The sequence below is a fragment of the Macadamia integrifolia genome, chromosome 7 (assembly GCF_013358625.1).
Source record: "Macadamia integrifolia cultivar HAES 741 chromosome 7, SCU_Mint_v3, whole genome shotgun sequence".
Taxonomy (NCBI): Eukaryota; Viridiplantae; Streptophyta; class Magnoliopsida; order Proteales; family Proteaceae; genus Macadamia; species Macadamia integrifolia.
This window is the reverse complement of record NC_056563.1, coordinates 22,762,190-22,783,533: the sequence shown is the minus strand read 5'-3', so window position 1 is coordinate 22,783,533 and position 21,344 is coordinate 22,762,190. Positions and strand designations below refer to the sequence as shown.

At 38.8% G+C, this 21,344-nt stretch overlaps 1 pseudogene; it reads right to left on the bottom strand.

Moving 5' to 3' along the window:
- Nucleotides 1–1,319: 1,319 nt before the first annotated feature.
- LOC122084634 overlaps nucleotides 1,320–21,344 on the bottom strand; it is a 30,349-nt pseudogene continuing 10,324 nt past the window's right edge.

Below are 21,344 nucleotides of genomic sequence, written 5' to 3'. Positions count from 1 at the left end.
GCTCTACAAACTGAGCTATATTGCCCCGAGCCAAGTGGAGCATGCACGAAGGAGTTAGAGGCTTCTTCTATTCTTTTCCCTGGCGCATCAATTGGACCAACCAATTCATCTTCCCCACCCAGTACGAAAGGGGAAGCCAAACATATACCAGCTACTGAAACATTATCAAACCCAAACTCTATGAAACCTTTAAGTCTAGAAATAAGAGCATATGGGGTCTAAACGAATATTGAAAAAAAATTCCTCCACATACAGCTTTCCAAGCATGTTCTAGGGGAACCCAAAAGCAGAAAGCACATGAGCAACCATCAAAATATTCCCATCATCAGATAAGAAGAACCCGTGACGCAACAAGAAACCATTGATTTCCGTGGGAGGGATTCCAATACTCTCGAAAAAGAACACAATCTCGTTGATGGGATGGTACCTAAGGAACTTTTGGAAATTCCTGAAAAAATTGGAAGTCGAGAATTCAACCATTGAGATAAGTTCAAATGGGGAAACCACAAGGTTCTTGCTAATGTGCTCAGCCAGGGTAAAGGATAAGTATCTTGTGGAATGAAGATACTCAGTTAGTGCTTGTTGGGCTTGTTCGACAGTTTGAGCTCTAAATCTATATGGACTTTCCGAAGCTTTGGAAACTTAGAAAGCGCAAGTGAAGAACTGAAATGGGGTGCGATGAAGCAGCACAGTGAGGCAGAGGATACAGGGACAAAATGCATAATGATGGGTTACCGTAGGATTTACTTTGGACGGTTCCCAAGGAATCGAGAGAGAATGCTCTCATGGAGTCATTGGTTCCTGGCTTTAGCACATTTTGAGCTGTTCGAATTGCAACCTCCCAACTCTTAGTGCGAATAGATAATTTATATTAAAAAATAATAATAATAATAATAAAAGTAAAAATAGATGGCTCAAATTTATCTTTTAGCTTTTGAAAACATCATATTCATTTGTTTCATGGATATTTATCCTTAATAATAAATAAAATTAAAAAGCACACCTTAGAAAGTAGCTTCCATATGAGAAACTTTGGAAGCTTTAGGGGTCTGCTAACATAGTTGCAGTATACAGCCATACAGCTGGAACAATGAGTTGCAAGTTGTAACTCCATTTGATGCCATTTTACTAAAATTTTGAATCAGAGTCTAAACAATTTCCCTTGCTTTCTTTGGACTAAAATTTAGCCATTGAGATGTATGTAGGGTCTTCAATCACGTAAACAAACCAATGTACTACTATGTGGCAAACAGTGAAACGTAATATTTCACTAGGCTAAATATCGCCCACATTCATTACTTTTTGTATGACAAAATGAATGACTAAAGATACAAGAGAAAGATACAATACAAGAAGGATAAATGATTGAGTTATGCTTTTAAGTTTCACATATAGCCAGTCTACACCATATCATTCCTATTCAATTGTTGGACTTGCCAAATCATCTTTCCATGTGGCACACTAATGGTCAATGAATCACAAGAAAATTTACCTTCTGGGCCTCACATTCTCAAACATGGAGTACACTTTTGTGTAATATCCAAAAAGTTCCTTCACAGTTAGTCTTCTAAAGAGGAAAATCTTTCAAATACTGAAAATTGCTAATTCTCAAATTAACCTATCCATACAACTCATAGTCAATATGTTTCATGCCATCTAGCTGAGAAGAAGAACTTCTTCTGAATTACATTTTTCAAATGCTCATGATTCTCCAAGTAGGCAAGAATTGGACACAAGAAAGGATTTAGTTACCTTTAGTCAAGCTGCTTGGTCCAATCAAAAGGCCCCCATTCTCGGCCAAAGCTCGGGACTGCTTGATTTTGTATGTCGACAGAATCATACTTCCGGCTACAATACATGTCTTCTTCTGCCAGATGTAGCATGCCTCTGATAACATTTAGGCCAAGGCTGCTTTTGAATTGTTTTTCATCATCGATCACATGAACTAACCCCTTATTTAGACGAATCTCAACATGGAAGTAAGGGAAATCCTAAGGGATTGAACCACGTAAACCCTTCTCGCTTGTGTCAATAAGCTTAATTGCATTGTGCTGGCTCCAGTCATCTTCAGCTTCATCGATTGCCTGAAATCCAAATAATTGAGAGCCAAGTACACAAAAAACAAACTCATCGAAAATTAATATAAAGCATTTAAACAAAGAAGGTATTCAAAACATAAGAGGATTTCATCAGTAATATGAGAAAAGACGATGTGGTTGATAAAAGGCACAGAAGAAACATCAATAATCAACCATTTCTGGAAGCTTTCTTAATGTTTCTTGTTCTTCTAGTCTAATTGAATTCTTCAAGAACCATTAGTTACAGGAAATTACCTTAAAGTTCAAGTACGAATACTATCAAGAACTTGAAAGCTTCCAAAATCAAAATCTAAAGATGCAATTGAAAAGGATCAAAACAAACCTCGACAAAAATAATCTTTCTATTCGAGTTGAGGGCACAATATTCTTTATCTTTTTCATTTCGAAAAAAGTATTATGTTTTTTTTACCTTATTCAAGTCTCTCCATTTACATAGCCTATCTAGAGCTTATGGACTGCATTCTTTTTTTCAATAAATGAAATGAGTTTTCATCCAAGAAAGGAGTGCGAAGGTGATGCACTACACATATGGCCTCAAATTTGACATTGAATACACTTGTTTTGAACTACCAGGACAACAAAAATTAGTGAAACAAGTTTAAACTAGGCTTGTTCATAAGAGGTGACAAACATTCAATTTATAGTTGTCAAAGCCTCATCACACAAGGCAGATTTAATGCCCAAGGCAACCAGTCAGCTTATGTATCAAGGTGCCAAGACCCAGAAGACGAAGGAACAATAGCTTGAATACGGAAAAAATAGCTGGAATGTGCAACCTGACTTAGTGCCTTGGCTTGCCTTTGGCAAGATGACAACATAATCCAATTGTAACATAATCCTAATCCAGTCTTATGAAGCTTAGAATATTATTTTTCAGTTCACAAACTTTCCAGACTTTTCTTTATTGTTTATTCTTTTGTACAAAGATCCAGCTTCCATATAGTAAACTCCATCCCTTTACATCCTTTCTCCCTTTTGAACTAAACTTTTGTCATTTCAACAAGAAAGAGGAAAGAACAGCAAATTCAGGAAGAAACAAGAAGCAAATTTACATATATATTCTAAGGAAGAAATTCAAGGACATCTATTTACAAACTAAACATATACAATAAGCAGAACTGTGATATACTTAATGATAAATTATAAAGCTGACCTTCTTAAAAATAAAGAGGAGCTTGCCTCACTATATCTTGTGGTAAGGGAATGCACCTCCACCCAATCAATGGCGTCGTTGCTGCACCAATCCCATAACAGTTTCAAGGAAAACTACATCCTTCTCTTGCTTTGCAAACATCATGATGAGGCAATTTTTAAAGTTGCGAATTTCCTCCCACACATTATTGCCAACATTTCTTGTGGCTGATTCATGCTGTATATGGGAAAGATAGTCATCACCGTCCAAATTTTGACGAGTAATAAAAGAGAGGGAGGGACAAACACACAAAATGGAGAGTTTTTCTTGGATAACACAAATATTGACATGTCGTTGGTCAGATGGGGCCAAAAAAATTTCAACAGAAATCCAAACCAAAGGTTCCCTGCTCACATGCTCAGCTTTAGTCCAAATGAGTTGGCCAAGTGACAAAATAGATCTTTCAAAGTCCAAGCATAGAACATGCGCCCGGACAGAGAACATTATCACTAAAGAGTGAACGCATGTTATATATATATATATATTTAATATAGGGGCAGGGGAAGGGGCATCATTTTTAGCATGATTAGTATATAGTATCCTTAGGGCTTGGAAACCTGTCTTCACTCTTTAGTGGGTGGTCAATGTGGCACTAAACCAATACATTGATTGAAAATTTCCATAAACTCTATCTTAGTATGTTATTCATCAAACATGAAAAATGCATGAAAAACAAGGATAAGAAAAGTACAACGCACTAACCAGCACAGGTAAAATGCAGCAATGACCTTGTACAACAGGCTGCCAGGGTGGTAGCATCAAGTATGAAATTTGTTATCAAAACAAGAAGATGTTTTGGTCTTGTTGGGTTCTCCAAAAAAAATTGGCAGCACTCTTGCTGAGTCAAGATGCGACTTGAAATTCTACAATCATTTCGTTTGTGATTAGGCCCCTCTACTCTCTTTTGTTTTCGCTTATGTCTAGGGCCATCATCAAAATCCTATTCATCATCAGCCTGACCAGACACTCGGAATTTTTTGTTCTGCATTATTTTTTGAGCCAAATGTGCATCGGCATCTTCCTCTTTTTTCTTCGTTTAAAGAGAAACATCCCTAAAAAAAACACTTGTAGTTAGATAAAAAAATATATATATTTGGCATCAATTGAGAGTAAAAAATCTCTCATCCCTTTTTTTTTTTTTGGGAGTGGGGAATAAATTAAAGAGGAAAAAATCTGACTGAAACGAAAAGCAAAGGTAAAGGAATATCTGAATTTGGCCAGGAATGGGAAGACATAGACAAAAATATAAAATGTCTGGTAAACCAAATACAATTCCTCAAGAATAATTATTCTTATAAACAACGATACATAAGAGGCAGAACCTATTATTTACTATAAATTAGAATACATATCTACCTTTTTTAAGTTTTGTCAGCTCCCTGGCTAACAAATCCATCTCCACCATCCTGCTTCCCCTTCAGGTTCTCTGATTCTTTCTGCGAAAAGAAAGAAATACTCCAATTAAACTACAAGAATAAGTTGCGACTCTTAGCAACTAAGAAATTCTCTACAATCTATACGTGCATTTGTTTTCCCTACAGTCATACATATGTCAAACTCAAGACTCTTTTCCCCCACCAAATACACAAACTAGACACCATAGTTTCCCACCAAAATATCCAAATCCAAGAACATGTTAGTCCGGAAAAGAAGTTGAAGCTTATAGGCTGTATAAATCATGTGAACCCATTTTCAATGCCACAAAATGAAAGTGGACGAAGTAATTCCTTCTAGTATTCAAGCCAAAAACTCTTTGCACAAAAACATTTAGGCCAAGTGTCGTAAGTACTCAATCAAGAATCTGTTTCAGGTCAACTCCAATAAATTTATTCTGAGACTTCTGTAACAAGATAATTTCCACATTTGACACCCACTGTCCTAAGCTCATCGTGAGCTAGCATCCAGATAATATTTCCTTTAAAAAAGACAAAAGTATAGTTCAATGCAATTCTTGATTTAAATTACAATTGCATCATGGGCCATAACAATTTACTCCTATGATCACACTACTTATTAGCAATTAATAAGAAGTACCTCAATGATAGTACTCTGATTAAAAAGTACCAAAAATTGAGAAAACTACATAAAGAGTCTCATCATTCACCATAAATCTCTCAGCTTCTTCATTCCTTCCTTTCATACGAAGCTGCAATGCCTTGGCTGCCAACTGATTCACACTCAATCCTTGTGTAATAATAGGACCATCTTCACTAGGTATGTCGGTCTTAGACGAAACCACTACTGATTCTGTATACTTATCCCTCTCATAATTTGCATGAGATGAACCCATTGAACCATCATCTTTGTTCTGGTGATGAAAAAATTGAAGAATAAAGTTTCCATCATTTGCAAACTTATTTATGCTAGATGTTGCAGCAGAGTTGAGCGCAGCACCCTCAGTAGACATCTTTTGACCCTTGCTCTTCCTCCAAGATAAGGAATCATTAACTCTAGGCCCCCTCATCTCAGAATGCCAGAGAGAAATATCCTTTAAATACTCTCGGCTCTCTCCAGGTAACTTTTTTGGATTCTTGCTTTGATCATCTGCCACATTTTTATGATTTTTTGCTACCTCTTTTCCTATCTTTTATGGAACCCAAATGAGCACGAGAAGGAGCAGCTGCACGAGATGCTGCAGAAACAACCAGTTGCCAAAGAGATCCCCAGCGTTCTTCAACAACCTGAAAAAATCACATGTATAACCATCATATGGAAATAAACCAATGTACCATAACTTTGCAATGAAAAATAAGTCAATATACCTCATCAATCTTGCACCCTTCCCTAGTTGCTTTCTCTTTTACATGCTTCAAGGCTTTCAGTCGCCAGCTAGCTCCACCATCTCCAACAACTGAAGAAGACGAAAGCTGGTCCCTACCAATATTTGTCCCATTTCCTTTTTCTGGGTAAACACTTCCATTGTCTTTCAAATATGGATTCAGTTCTCTAGGATTGGGTTTCTTTACTTGCCAACCCACAAATGAATGATATGCAACCAACAAAAAAACCTTATGTAAAGTAAACAAAACAGTCCAGCTAACAAGGCATCAGGGTTACATGTTCTATCAAATGCAAAATTGCAACAAGATCCCAATGGAATATCCTGAGCATGAAGAGGCAGCAGTAGTCTTGCTTTCACATTGGGAACTATTCAGGCCACGATTAATCGAAACCCAACCTGACCTCTCGAGTCTTGACTTGGTTTTCCTAGTCTCTAAGGGCTTGGGATGAGCTTCAGCTGATCCCAAGAGCCAAGGTTCACTTGAAATGGGCTCGTGAGGGCTCAAACAAAATAATAATGTGCTCGGTTCAACAGTTTGAGAATTGAGCATAAATGATAGATTCACATGAGTAAAGAACTGATTTTGAATCTTTCAATACTTATTTTTACTTACTTTTAGCTTAGAGAAAAAAGAAAAAAACTATACTTTTGGGCTCAGGTTTGGGCGCCTAATTTTGACTCTTGGGTAGGGTGGGTTCGGTGATGAATTGAGTGTTAAGCTCTTGGGACTGCACTTGAACTGAGCCCCAACTTCACACAATGGCATTACACACTTCTTAATCAAAATCATCCAATATTGATGGTCATTTCTGTATTCATGTACAAAAATAACAACATATCTTGTCTTCAAAGTAAAAAACTTTCAGAAATTGAAGATGCAGCAAAATAAATGGATCTTAGGGTTCTTGGCTTTATAAACAGGTAATAATCCATCCACTACCTCCCAAAGAAACCCAAAGGAAATCCAAATATACCCACTTAGTGATGCGGTTCAGAAGTACACAAGAGGAAGAATTGCATGACAACACTAGAAGAAGATACCAATATTAATAACAGTGAACAAGAGACAAGAAGATGAAGAAGAGAAGGAGAGAGAACTAAGACAGTCGCAGGCAGAGAGAACAGTTAATACACTTCTCGGCAATCACCCCTTGCATATATATATATAAGCCAAGCACTAATTCCAATACCAACTCATAACAAACAGACAAACAATAGACTCAAACTACTAACAATTTCTACTAACAAAACTCCAACAAATGACTAACTATTGACTACTAACAATTGCCACTAACAATATTTCACACAATGGCATTGCACCCTTCTCAATCAAAATCATCCAATATTGATGGTCATTTCTATATGTCTGTACAAAAATAACAACATTTCTCGTCTTCAAAAGTTAAAAACTTACAGAAATTGAAGCATCGGCCGAAAAAATGGATCTTAGGGTTCTTGACTTTATAAACAGGTAGTAATCCATCCACCCCCTCCCAAAAAAACCCAAAGGAAATCCAAATATACCCACTTAGTGATGCGGTTCAGAAGTACACAAGAGGAAGAATTGCAGGACAAGACTAGAAGAAGATACCAATATTAATAACAGTGAACAAGAGAGAAGAAGAGAAGGAGAAAGAACTGAGACAGCCGTAGGCAGAGAGAACAGTTAATAAACCTCTCGGCAATCTCCCCTTGCATATATATGATTCAAACACTAAATACAATACCGACTCTTAACAAACAGAAAAACAATAGAATCAAACTACTAACAATTGCTACTAGCAAAACTCCAACTAATGACTAACAATTGACTACCGCAGGGACTAGACCATAATACTCTTGTAGTATATTACAAAGTACAAACACATAACATTCCCTCTCAAGCTGAAGCATATATATCACCCATGACCAACTTAACATTCCCTCTCAAGGTAAAGCATATAAATCACCCATCCCTAGATTGGAACAACCCTTTTGGAAAGCAGGATAAAACAAAGGCTTTGTAAACATATCACCCAACTGATTTGTGAAAGAAACGAACAGAGCAAAATCAATTTCATCATAAAGTGACAATCAACTTCAATATGTTTCGTCCTTTCATGAATAACGTCTTAATTATCACAAAACTTCTTCATACGTTTAGTAACCGGAAATCCCAACTTTCGAAGAAGTGACTTAAACCACATCAACTCGGCTACAGTATAAGCCATAGCTCTCTACTCCACCTCACACTAGATCTAGCCACAATCATTTACTTCTTGCTTCGCCAGGTGACAAGATTGGCACCAATAAATGTACAATAACCCGTGATAGATCTCCTATCACCGTCAAAACCAGCCCAATCCGCATCAAAATATCCGACCAGATCAATATGTTGGTGAGGATGATAAATGATTCCCTTGCAACAACAAACTTAGCCTTATCCCAATCTAATGGGGTTGGCTACTTGGATCCGGAAAATATATATATATATATATATGTAGAAAACCAAAGATCTTAACCAATAACTTGAGAGAAGAGAGATGGTAATGGAGAGAAGCAGTCTATATGGTCTAGTAGTCTCCCTCCATCATATATTTATAATAAATAGATCCAAGTACAATCATAGATGGAATGAAAAATACAATCCTAGTATAACTCTAATTTAGGAAGGTAAACAACCTAATCTAACTTGGAAATGTAATAAGATAACCATGTCGGGATAGAGACTCTCACCCTATTGTGGACACATATTCCAACACTCTCCCTCAAGCTGGAGTATACATATATCAAAATAAAGCTCCAGGTTGGACCAATGAGAATTGAAAAACAAATGTAACATCAATCTTGAATAACAGTTGTAGACTCCAATGAGAACAAAGGGAACTTCAATCAACCACCATAAAAACCAGTAACAATATCAACTCAAGCACAACAACATCAATAGCATCAATAGATAAAAAATTCTGTGTCGAACCATCAACAACAAACAAAATAGATGGTAGATAATCATCAACATGTGCAGTACATGATCTACAAGAGGATAAGTAATGCAAAAGTTGGTAAGAGATTACTAACTCCCACAATGTTAACCCCAAGTACACAATTAAAAGCTCCACAATAGCCTTAAGGATAGCTGCGGCTGGGAGAGAGAGAGAGAGAGAGAGAGAGAGAGAGGTGCGACTGGCTGTGTGTAGCTCCAATGGGGCTGCACTTCTGGTCGAGTGGAGGTCCTTTGAAGGCAATAATAACCCGTGCATTTGAAAAGATTCTGAAGGTTGAGGTTGAAGATATGGCAGTTCTTGAATTCCAGCCCTAGGAGAGAGAATCTTAACTGATTCTTCAAAACATGCAACTGATTGTCTTGAACAGCCTCAGGAAGAGGATCGATTGACCCTTTAGAGTTCTAGAACAATCCCCAACAGTAGTTCTTCAATCAAATTTCAGAATGCCTTAAAGAGAGAAATCGCAGGTCTTCAAAAACACAGGTTCCAATTCTGCCGATTCTGGCTTCTGAGAATTAGTGGCCAGAACTGATATGCTAATGGTAATAACAGTAGACAGGGGAATAAGGGGTGATCGACTGCAAGAATAAAGGAGAAAAAACAGAGATAAAGTGGGGGAGGAGTGGCTGTCTCGGCCAGCGCTTCTCACCCACAACTATCTTAGTTGCTTAAACATAATGACTGCAATTTTCTTTATTCAAATCTGAAAATTAGGGTTACATAAGCTCCTCTATATATAGAGGGCAAGACCTTCCTAATTACAGTCATACTAAGATTAGGAATAATAAACCTATGTGGAAAACAAATAGAGTCCTAAGACAATTTGGACTGGACATACCACTTAATAAAATCGATAGGCCCAATGGACCTTTACTTAATTAAAATAACTAATTAAATACCTCCCCTAGCCGATGGGCCCTTATTTATAACTAATGACTTAGCCACTCAAGTGGACTAAGTAAGGGTCCGATTGGCCTTCTTGGTTGGACCCTTCTTCCTCTCATATCTCCTTCCATAATGTGCATCTACATCAGCTCCCCCTTTCTTAGAATCATTCAACTCCAATGAACGGGTAAGGGACATATAGTGCTCATAGAGATCCGTGTCAAAACGTCGAAAGTCATCAGCATGGATCCAAGTGCAATCTTCTCATGGTCGTCCTTTCCACTTGATGAGGAAGGAGTAGTAACCTTTGCCCCCACGAACTGGGGTGAACTTGTTGTCGAGAACATCTTCAATGATATCATCTTTGGTGTTTGCAAATTGGGGAAGCTTGAGGATGTATTCAATATCACCTTCATCAGAATGGTGTCCCAAGTATATCGTTATATCAGCTACATTGAAGACATTGTTGATCTTCAAAGTAGGAGGTAGCTCTAGCATGTAAGCATTAGTGCCAATGTGCTTCAAGACCTTGTAGGGACCCATGTTCCGAGGACAGAGCTTGTGCACCGTACCAGGAGGAAACCTCTCAAGTGGAATTCGAACCATTACTACATCACTAGGCTGAAATTCCACATAGCGGCGATGTCAATTAGCAGTTGCTTGGCATCCGTCATTGCTAATAGCAATGCGACGACAGACATCAGCATGTACCTCCGTGATGTGTCTAAAGAACTCGTCGGCTTCCACACTAATATGGGCCTGGGGTGACAAAGGTACCAAGTCAACCAGTCGTTGTGGCTGCAGTCCAAGAACAACCTCAAATGGTGTACGACCTGTGGTGTGGTGACGGAACTGTTATAAGCAAATTCAGCAATGTCCAATATAGATGGCCAAGTCTTTTCATAGTCACGAACTAGACATCGAAATAAGTTGCCAAGACTTCTATTCACCACTTCGGTCTGTTCGCCTGTCTGAGGATGCAATGCAGTGGAGAACTTGAGTTTAGTATTAGTTTTCAGCCATAGGGTCTTCCAGAAGTAGCTCATCAACTTGACATCCCTATCTGAAACAATTGTCTGTGGTAGACCATATATGCGCACTATCTCTTTGAAAAAGAGTTTGGCTAAGTGACTTGCATCAAGAGTCTTCTTGTACGGGATAAAATGCACCATCTTGGAGAAACGATCCACTACCACAAATATGGAATCATACATTTCCCATGTAGGTGGTAAGCCTAGGACAAAGCCCATGCTTATGCCTTGCCAAGGTGCGTGTGGAACGGGCAGCGGTGTGTACAATCTTGTATTCTTCTTTTTCTCCTTTAGCAAGTTGACAAGTGTGGCATCTCTGTATCACATGATGTACATCCTTTAAGAGTTTAGGCCAAAAGTATAAGTCTTTCATCATGGAATATGGTTTATCCTTGCCAAAGTGTCCACCCATTCCTCCTCCATATAGCTCTCGAATCAAGTGATGCCCCAAAGAGGTGTTTGGGATGCAAAGGCAAGTGCCTTTGAAAAGATACCCATTATGTATAGCAAATTTGTCATCCCGTCCTCCCCCTTGGAGGTTGTTGAATAATTCTGAAAAATCAGCATCGTCAATGTACTCCTCTTTGAAGTGTTCCACTCCTGCACTTTGTACTATGAAGGTATTCATCATTACCACCTTTCGACTAAGTGCATCAGCCACTTGATTATCTTTTCCAGCTTTATACTTGAGAGAAAAAATATATCCTTGCAAGTATGATATCCATTTGGCGTGCCAATCGCTAATGGTCTTTTGTGAGTGCAAGTATTTGAGTGCTTCATGATCCGAATAGAGTACGAACTCTTTGCCAATTAAGTAATGCCTCCAATGCTTGAGAATTTGAACAACGGCATAGAGTTCTAAGTCATAAGTAGAGTACCTTCTTTTTGCATCATTCAACCTTTCACTGTAGAAGGCAATCGGATGGCCCTCTTGCATAAGCACCCCTCCTATCCCAACATGGGATGCATCAGTAGCCACTTCAAACATAAGATCAAAATTGGGTAGTCTAAGCACTGGTGCTTCTGTCATCTTTTGTTTGATCAAGTTGAAAACTTTAGTAACTACCTAAGTCCATTGAAATTGAACTTTTTCCCCTTTTGTGCATTATGTAATTGGGGCTACAACGGCGCTGAAATTTCGGATGAATCATCGGTAGAACGAGGCAAGACCATGAAAGCTACGAACCTTGGTCAAGGTCTTTGAAATAGGCCAATCAACACCATTTTTTACCTTCTCCGGATCAGCTTCTATGCCTTGTAAAGACACAATAAAGCCTAGGAAGATGACCTTGGGCTGCATAAAGGAACACTTCTTCAAGTTGATGTACAACTTTTCTGCCCGTAGTACTCTCATGACACGTCTCAGATGCTCCAAGTGTTCATTTTGTGCTTTGCTGTATATTAGTATATCATCAAAGTATACTACGAGAAATTTGCCGATGAAGGGTCGTAGTACATGTGTCATCACCCTCATGAAAGTGCTAGGTGCATTGGTGAGACCAAAAGGCATAAACTTCCACTCATACAGGCATTCTTTTGTTTTAAAGGCTGTTTTCCATTCATCCCCTGGACAAATTCAAATTTAATGGTAGCCACTCCGTAGATCAATCTTTGAAAAGATGGAGGCTCCTGTCAACATGTCAAGCATATCATCCAAACGAGGAATAGGAAATCTGTACTTTACCGTGATTTTGTTTACAGCACGGCTGTCAATGCACATATGTCATGATCTATCTTTCTTTGGTGTCAATAGGGCTGGTATTGCACATGGACTCATGCTCTCAACCAAGAACCCTTTCTTTAATAAGTCATCCACTTGTCTCTTGAGCTCGGCATGCTCTGTAGGACTGAGACGGCAAGTGTGCAAGTGGGAAAATTAAGGAGTACTGACCCAGACACAAGGTCAATGGCATGTTGAATATCCCTCATCGGTGGTAGTTTATCAGGCAATTCCTCTGGCACCAAATCTAAAAAATCAGCAAGTAATTGTTTGATCTGTGGGCGATGTTTTACCTATCACCGGTTCAGCAACATTGGTAATAAGAGCTATGATTAGGCCGGTTTCTTCACTAGTGGTCAGGGATTCCCTATGGGGCAGCACGCATAGCTTGTTGTCTAAAGTGTTCTTCTTGCTGAAATTTTCTTTGCATGGTTGCTTCTTTTGCTCAGTGGTTGTTTTGGAAGAGGTCTTAGCAAATTCTTTAAGACAATCAGTTGGACTTTTCTTTCTTCAGCCATGCGGTACCACCGGAAGTAGTCATCAAAGGAAGTTACCCAGTCCTGGTAGTAGAAGGGATCGTGTCTCCCATTGTACTCTTTCAATTCTAACTTGACCTTGAATGTGTCATCATGTTGATAAAGCTGATTGTCACACTCATCATACTCATTCCGAGCTTGGACATTCCTTCTAGGTTGCATAGTGACTCTTCTGGGGACATTACCAACGTAATTAACAGTAGGTTGAACATTAGTTTGGGCAACAATTGGTTATGTGTTAGAGTGAGCAGCAGTACTCTCTTTTAGGTCAGCCAACTGTCGATCATCCTCGTAGACAAGGCTTGGATTGCTTTCATCACATCTTGAATGGTGGGTTGGGGTTATTCTGTCTGAGTCATAGCTCTGATACCACTTAATGCAGAAGTTGGTAAGAGATTACTAACTCCCACAATGTTAACCCCAAGTACAAAATTAACAGCTCCACAATAGCCTTAAGGATAGCTGTGGCTGGGGGAGAGAGAGAGAGGTGTGGCTGGCTGTGTGTAGCTCCAATGGGGTTGCACTTCTGGTCGAGTGGAGGTCCCTTGAAGGCAATAATAACCTGTGAGTTTGAAAAGATTATGACGGTTGAGGTTGAAGATATGGCAGTTCTTGAATTCCAGCCCTAGGAGATGACTCTTCAAAACCAGCAACTGATTGTCTTGAACAGCCTCAAGAAGAGGATCGATTGACCCTTTAGAGTTCTGGAACAATCCCCAACAGTAGTTCTTCAATCAGATTTCAGAATGCCTTAAAGAGAGAAATCGCAGGTCTTCAAAAACCCAGGTTCCAATTCTGTCGATTCTGGTTTCTGAGAATTAGTGGCCAGAACTGATATGCTAACAGTAATAACAGTAGACAGGGAATAAGGGGTGATTGACTGCAAGAATAAAGGAGAAAAAAACGGAGATAAAGTGGGAAAGGAGTGGCTGTCTCGGCCAGGGCTTCTCACCCACAACTATCTCAGTTGCCTAAACATAATTATTGCAATTTTCTTTATTCAAATCTGAAAATTAGGGTTACATAAGCTCCTCTATATATAAAGGGCAGGACCTTCCTAATTACAGTCATACTAAGACTAGGAATAATAAACCTATGTGAAAAACAAATAAAGTCCCAAGACAATTTGGACTGGGCATACCACTTAATAAAATCGATAGGCCCAACGGGCCTCTACATAATTAAAATAACAAATTAAATACCTCCCCTAGCCGATGGGCCCAATGGGCCTTTATTTATAACTAATGACTTAGCCACTCAAGTGGACTAAGGGTCCGATTGGCCTTCTTGGTTGGACCCTTCTTCCTCTCATATCTCCTTCCATAACGTGCATCTACATCAATGAGGCTTGATCTTCAATGTCTGAGGAAGACTCAATCTCCAAAATGCAGAATCAAAAATTGTAGAAATGGTAGATATCATCAACCGCAATCCAAAATAACATAGCAGCAGATAAGTTACAATGACAGATGCACTCCTATAATTTCGGAATTTGATTTCCAATAGGGAAAGACCTGATCTTCAATATAAGGGAAGAACTCAATCTTCAAAGAAAAAAATCAATTCAATCGCACAAGATGGACAGTCAATCTTCAAAACACCATATCATGCTTTAAAAAAGGTAAATATGGAAGACAACAACTTAGATCCTTAAGAGATCACCTCATCTTAAAAAATCGCCTTCATTACTGTTGCCCTTCAAAAGCTAAAACTATTACTGAAGACACGAATTGATATTTAATCTTCACTGATAAAAATCTCCAATTGATGAATTGTGCAAAGCAGATAATATCCCCAATCTCCCCCCCCCCGCCATATGTAGCATTACACGTGAACAAGGAATTCCAATAGTCAACATCCTAATGCATCTTATAACTAAAAGCATTAAATAAAATAATGTCTAATCTCCTCCTCACGACAATAAGACAGAACAAACTCCAATGACCATGACATGCCAATACCAGTGCCAAAGACATTATCAATCCCAAAGATTTGATTTCAGTCCCACTAAAGCAATAATTTGGTACATGTAAATGCCCAAGAGCAATATTATGGCATATGCGCCATATATATTGTCAGGCAGTCTGCCTCTAATATCACGTAGAAAACCAAAAATCTTAACCAGTAACTTTAGAGAAGACAGATGAGGAAGAAGAAGAGAGATGACAAGGGTGAGGAGTAGCCTATATATTGTCTAGCAGCCTCCCTCCATCATATATTTATAATAAACAGATCCAAGTACAATCATAGATGGAATGGGAAATACAATCTTAATATAACTCTAATTTAGGAAACTAGTGATCTAATCTAACTAGGAAGATAAACAACCTAATCTAACTTGGAAAGGTAATAAGCTAACCATGTCACCTATCCCAATATCAAGGACACATATTCCAACAATATATGATAATCCAAACAGAATTGGGGGAAGGAAGAGATGAAAAGATGAGACATTAGATAAAAAAAAGATGACAATAGATAGACGAGAGTAAGAAGAATGAGGCATATCCCAACAAGTTAGGAGAATCTCAACTAAATGGGAATCCAATGTAATACTTGGGACAAAACCGAGACCATGCATGCCATTCTTCCCCACTTCGCCAATAGTCATTTTACGTCTGCCCCTAGCTCTACTACTCCTTACTAAAGCATCCTCAGGCATCCTTTGAACATGGCCATACCACCTCAAACGACTTTCACGAAACTTGTCGTTGATCAAGGCAACTCTCAAATCAGCTTTAATATTCTCATTTCCTTTAACCTTCTTAGTTATGCACATACAGCTTAACATCCTAATCTCAGCTACACATAGCTTCTCTATCTGACACTACTAACTGCCCAACATTCTGCCCCATACATCATGGTTGGTCGCACAACAGTCCTATTGAATTTTCCTCTAAGCTTTAAAGGGGTATATTAAGTCTTGTACAATTAAAGTTTCCCAACTAGTCTCCTATACCAATCCTTATCATCAAATTCCTCATCATCACTTGTCCCAAACTTCCAGTGTGGATCTATAAGAGTATCAACTAGTTTGTTGGCAAGCATACCAATCTCAGACAATAGGCCTAGCGCATATTTTCTTTGTGATAGATTGATACCTTTCTTCTTCTATAGCACTTCAATACCAAGAAAATATCCAAGGATACACATATCTTTCATTTGAAAATGTTGATGTAGATAAGATTTTACCTTTGCAATTCCGGATGCATCATCTCCAGATATTATAATATCATTGACATACACAACTAAAACTCACTCTAAGATCTCGACGACAAAAAAAAAAAAAACAAAGTGATCAAAATAACATTGTAAGATTCCACACCAAGTAACAATTGAATTGAACTTGCTGAACCAGACTCTAGGTGATTGTTTTAAGCAACAAATTGCCTTGTGTATCTTACAAACTTTGTAAGAATTCACACCTTAAGCAACATAACTTGGAGGATGCACCATATACACCTCCTCATGTAGATCACCATATAAGAAAGCATTCTTGATATCCAATTGATATAAAGGCTAGTTTAAATTCACAACTAAGGAGACAAGTAAATTGACCAAATTTAGATGGGCAAGTAGGGAGAACGTCTCAAAATAATGGTCTTAGTAGAAACCTTTCACAATCAACCAGGCCTTGATCCGTTCAACTGAGCCATCTGGATTGTACTTTATTGTGTACACCCAACTGATGTCGGACTAATTACCAAGGTAACCGGTCCCAATAGGAACCATCATAAACTCCAACAAGAACAGATCTGAAAATAGACTCATTCTCTCCCATCTGATATTAGTGTTGCATCATTCGGGACGACAAAGCGGGATTACCAATCTTTAGAATGTAATTTTTCCTCTTGGATGTTTTTCATTCGGGTTTCATGAGAGACAGAGTGATTTGTATCTCTAAAAAAAAATGAGATCTGGTGATTGAATTAAAATGAAACTTTTGGTAATTTTTGATATCTCGAGATTGCAACCTCCAATGATCCTCAAATTTTGATTAAAGGTTCTTTGCATGATGTCTAAATATCCTTCAAAATCTAAGACTCAATGGATGGCTGATTAGGGATTTACTCCCACGTAATGGAAAAGGAAACTTTCTCGACAGTATGCAGGAACAGCAAATACAGGCCTTGGTTGGCCATCAAATTCTGGTCAAACCTCTCTCCTAAGGTGATAAACAAAACCCCAAAGGGGCAATTTCATCTGGCTACATATCTGGGAGCAACAGCAGATCAAAATTTCCACTTTGGTAGGACCCGATCTGGGTAGCAAGGGTGTGTTCTGATCTCTGAGATGTTGATGTTATCGGCTCATTCAATCTCACTGTTAGAGCAATGAAATAGAAAATAAAGAAGGAAGAAGGTTAGGGAATTGATGGAGGGAAGAATGGGGGACGGGGATGGCAATCTCAGCCTGGGTCTCTCACCCTCAACTCTCTCAGTTGATGAACAAACCTCTCTCAAGTCAAGACAATAAGCATAAGCTCACAACATATCTTTTTTAATAAATCTTTGTAGCTATTACATCAATTGGGCCTTTATATAGCTAAAGCCTAGGTTCACAAAATAGAAACTACAAGAAAAAGGAGAAGTTTTCTTCCTTGGACAAGAAGAAAATCAAAAGGAAACTTCCAACAACTAAACTTTCCTAAAACTAAAAATCTGAAAATTAGTCAATAACAAACACATAGAAAAGGAAATAAAAATCCAACAACAAAAAATGAAACAAATAATGCTATCTTATGCTGAAATCGATGGAGACTATCTGAAGTCTTCTAGAAGCTCAAATCCTTGCTCTAATGGTCCATATGGAGTTCACACAGTAACTCATGAACAGTAATTCCTGGTCTTCAGTCTAGCACTCTTCTTCCCCATGCTTTGATCTACATCAAGTAGGTTGTAAATGGGTGTTCAATGTAAAATAAAAGCCAAATGGAACTATTGAGAGATACTGATAGAGGGCCGGTAGGGGTAGGGAAGAATTCCCTAAGATGAGTCTCAGAGTTGCAGGGGAGAGGGAAAATCGCACTAAGAAAGAGGGGGGGGGAAGGAGAATCGCACACACACCCGCAGGCTTCACAAACACTCAACTCAATTCATCTTTTCTTCAATCTAACTTGTCTATTGGTTACAACCAATTTAAAGGAAAATAAAAGACATAAAATAGAAACTCAACTGAATAAGAAACTATCCAAAACAAGGAAACAAATTGAAAATCGGCTATCTAAATCCTACGTGAATCTAACTTTGCTGAAATAAAGTGAATAAAATAAAATCAAAGACAATCTTCCTAAATAAAGTAAATTTCTAAAATCCTACTAGACCCAAAACCAATATGGATCTGGTTCATCCCCATCCGGGAACCCATATGGGTATGAACTACTCCACGGGTGCGTATCTGCATCAATTCCCCCGGCGTTGAGAAAAACTCGTCCACGAGTTTTGCAGAACGGGAGAATCAACACCAATCGATCAGTATCCATCCTTGCATGTATAAAGTCACCATCGAAACCATGATCGAATGCTATGAAATCCACGACGCGAAGTTCATTGATGAAGTAGGGACTCGGGAAAATAAATCGATCGGTTCACTGAAGAGATCAACTGATTTTAAATTTTCCACAAGTGGATCTTCAACTTCCAATGGGGCCATCTCATCTTCTACCACTAGTGATTCATCTTCTGGTTCATCTACCTATTGTTCAACAGCTGAGATCACATAGTTGAAGGTAGAGTGCGTTAAGGTTTTGATGTCCGTGCAACGTCATTGAGCCTCATCGAGCTTCTCTATTATCAATTGCATTTGTTGACGGATATCCAATAAAAGATTGAGATCCATTGTCTAGGTTTGTATTCAGAATTTTTTTTATGGACTCACTATGGCAAGAGAACACTTAAAGCAAAGGGTGAATGGCAAAAGAGTAATTAAATGGAAGTTTAGAACAAGGTGGCAAAAGTGTAAATATTTTGAAGTTCAATTTAAACCACAAGGATATCACGTGTGGGTCGAGGTTTAATTAGAAGTGAGAAGAAAATATGGGATAAAAGAATTAAAGAGAAACAGAGGGGCAAAATTGGGAAATCAGAAAAGGGATTAGGAGAAAATAAAAATAAAATAAAAAAAGTATCGTGGGTTGTGGGGTTTTAATACTTCCACCTTGGACTGCAACGAGGAGTCGCCTGCGATGAGGGAACTGAACTAGATTCCCGGAGTGCATGGATCTACTGGTGACGACGGAAAAGCTAGGTACTTTCTTCTCTCTCTACTCTTTTCGGCACTGCCCCCTTTTTTCTTTTTTTTTTTTTACTCGACAGAACCCTAAATCAGGGAAGGGCGTCAAAGGATTTTTTTTTTCCGGAATCCTTGATCGAAGGCAAAAGAAAACAGCAGGCAGGGGTTTCCAGTAGGGTTGAAGTGATGGGGTGGGTGTGGCAACGGTGGGGTTTTTTTTTTAAGAAAAAGAGGGTTGGGTCTCAACTAGGGATGTCAAAAAAGCCCGTTCAACCCGAACCAACCCTAGCCCGCCCTGAGCCCAAACAGGGCTTGGGCTGAGATTTCAGCCCATAAGGTGGGTTAGGGTTGAGATTTTCAGGCCCGAGGCAGGGTTAGGTTGGGCTTGGGTTGAGGTCTCAACCCAACCCAACCCAACCCAACCATGTTTATTAAGTATATAATCATATAAATATGTTAATAATTATTAATGGGTACTTAAAGAAAAAGGTCTTTCGTTTTCCACAATCTACACATGTAAGAAAACTTTGGTCTTTAGCCTCTTCAATGCATCAAGATCAAGCAACCAAGTAACCGATAGTATTGGGTTGGATTGGATTGGGTTAAACCCGGTCCAATCAAGGTTCATCAGGGCTAGGTTGGGTTGGGCTTGGGTTAAGTTAAGAGACCTTAAGGTTGGGCTGGGTTTTGTGGGTTTTAAAACCCAGCCCAACCTGGCCCATTGACACCCCTAATCACAAGTCACAACAGGTTGAATTTTTTTTTTTTCAGTTTTTGGCAGAACTGGGCACGCCAAGGGAAAGAAAGAGAACAGAGGGAAGAAGAGATTAATGGGGAAGAAGGATGGGATCCCTTGTCTCTGATACCAATTGATGGAGGGCCGGTAGGGGTAGGGAAGAATTCCCTGAGATGAGTCTCAGAGTTGCAGGGGAGAGGGAAAATCGCACTAAAAAAGGGGGGAAGGAGAATCGCACATGCCCGCAGGCTTTACAAACACTCAACTCAATTCATCTTTTCTTCAATCTGACTTGTCTATTGGTTACAGCTAATTCAAAGGAAAATAAAAGACATAAAATAGAAACTCAACTGAATAAGAAACTATCCTAAACAAGGAAACAAATTGAAAACTGACTCTCTAAATCCTACGTGAATCTAACTTTGCTGAAATCAAGTGAATAAAATAAAATCAAAGACAATCTTCCTAAATAAAGAAAGAAAGAAAAAAAGGTCGTTACCCAATGCACAAAGGCTTCCTACACTTAAGCAGGGTTCTGAGAGGGTATATAGGTAGATAGCCTTACACCCTTTACAGAGAGGCTGGTTCCCAGGACTCGAACTCGCACCACTGCGCAGGCGGAAAGAGCCCTTTTCCATTGCTCCAAGCAACGACCCCTATCCAGAAACCCAGACGGGTATGGACTGCTCCACGGGTGTGTATCTGCATCAGATACAAAGCAAGACCGATTGCCAAGGGCTTCACCCAAACCTATGCAATTGCCTATCAGGACACATTTGCACCAGTTTAAAAAATGAATTATATTCAAACATTGCTATCCTGCACAACAAACTTGGATGGAATCTCCAAGAACTTGATGTAAACAAAGCTTTCCATAATAATGATTTTGAAGAAGAGGTATACATAAATATCCCTCTAGGATTTGCATCATCTTCTCCAACTGGCAAGGTGTGTAGACTACTAAAGTCCTTCTATGGCCTAAGAATTCGCCAAGCTTGGTTTGGCAAGTTCTTATACAACATTTTACGTATAACTAGAGCCATGTTGATCATACATTCTTTGTCAAACACAAGGATGGAAAGGTTAATGCCCTTATCGTCTATGTTGACGAGTGATAACAGAGAATGATGATGCAGAAATCTCCTAGT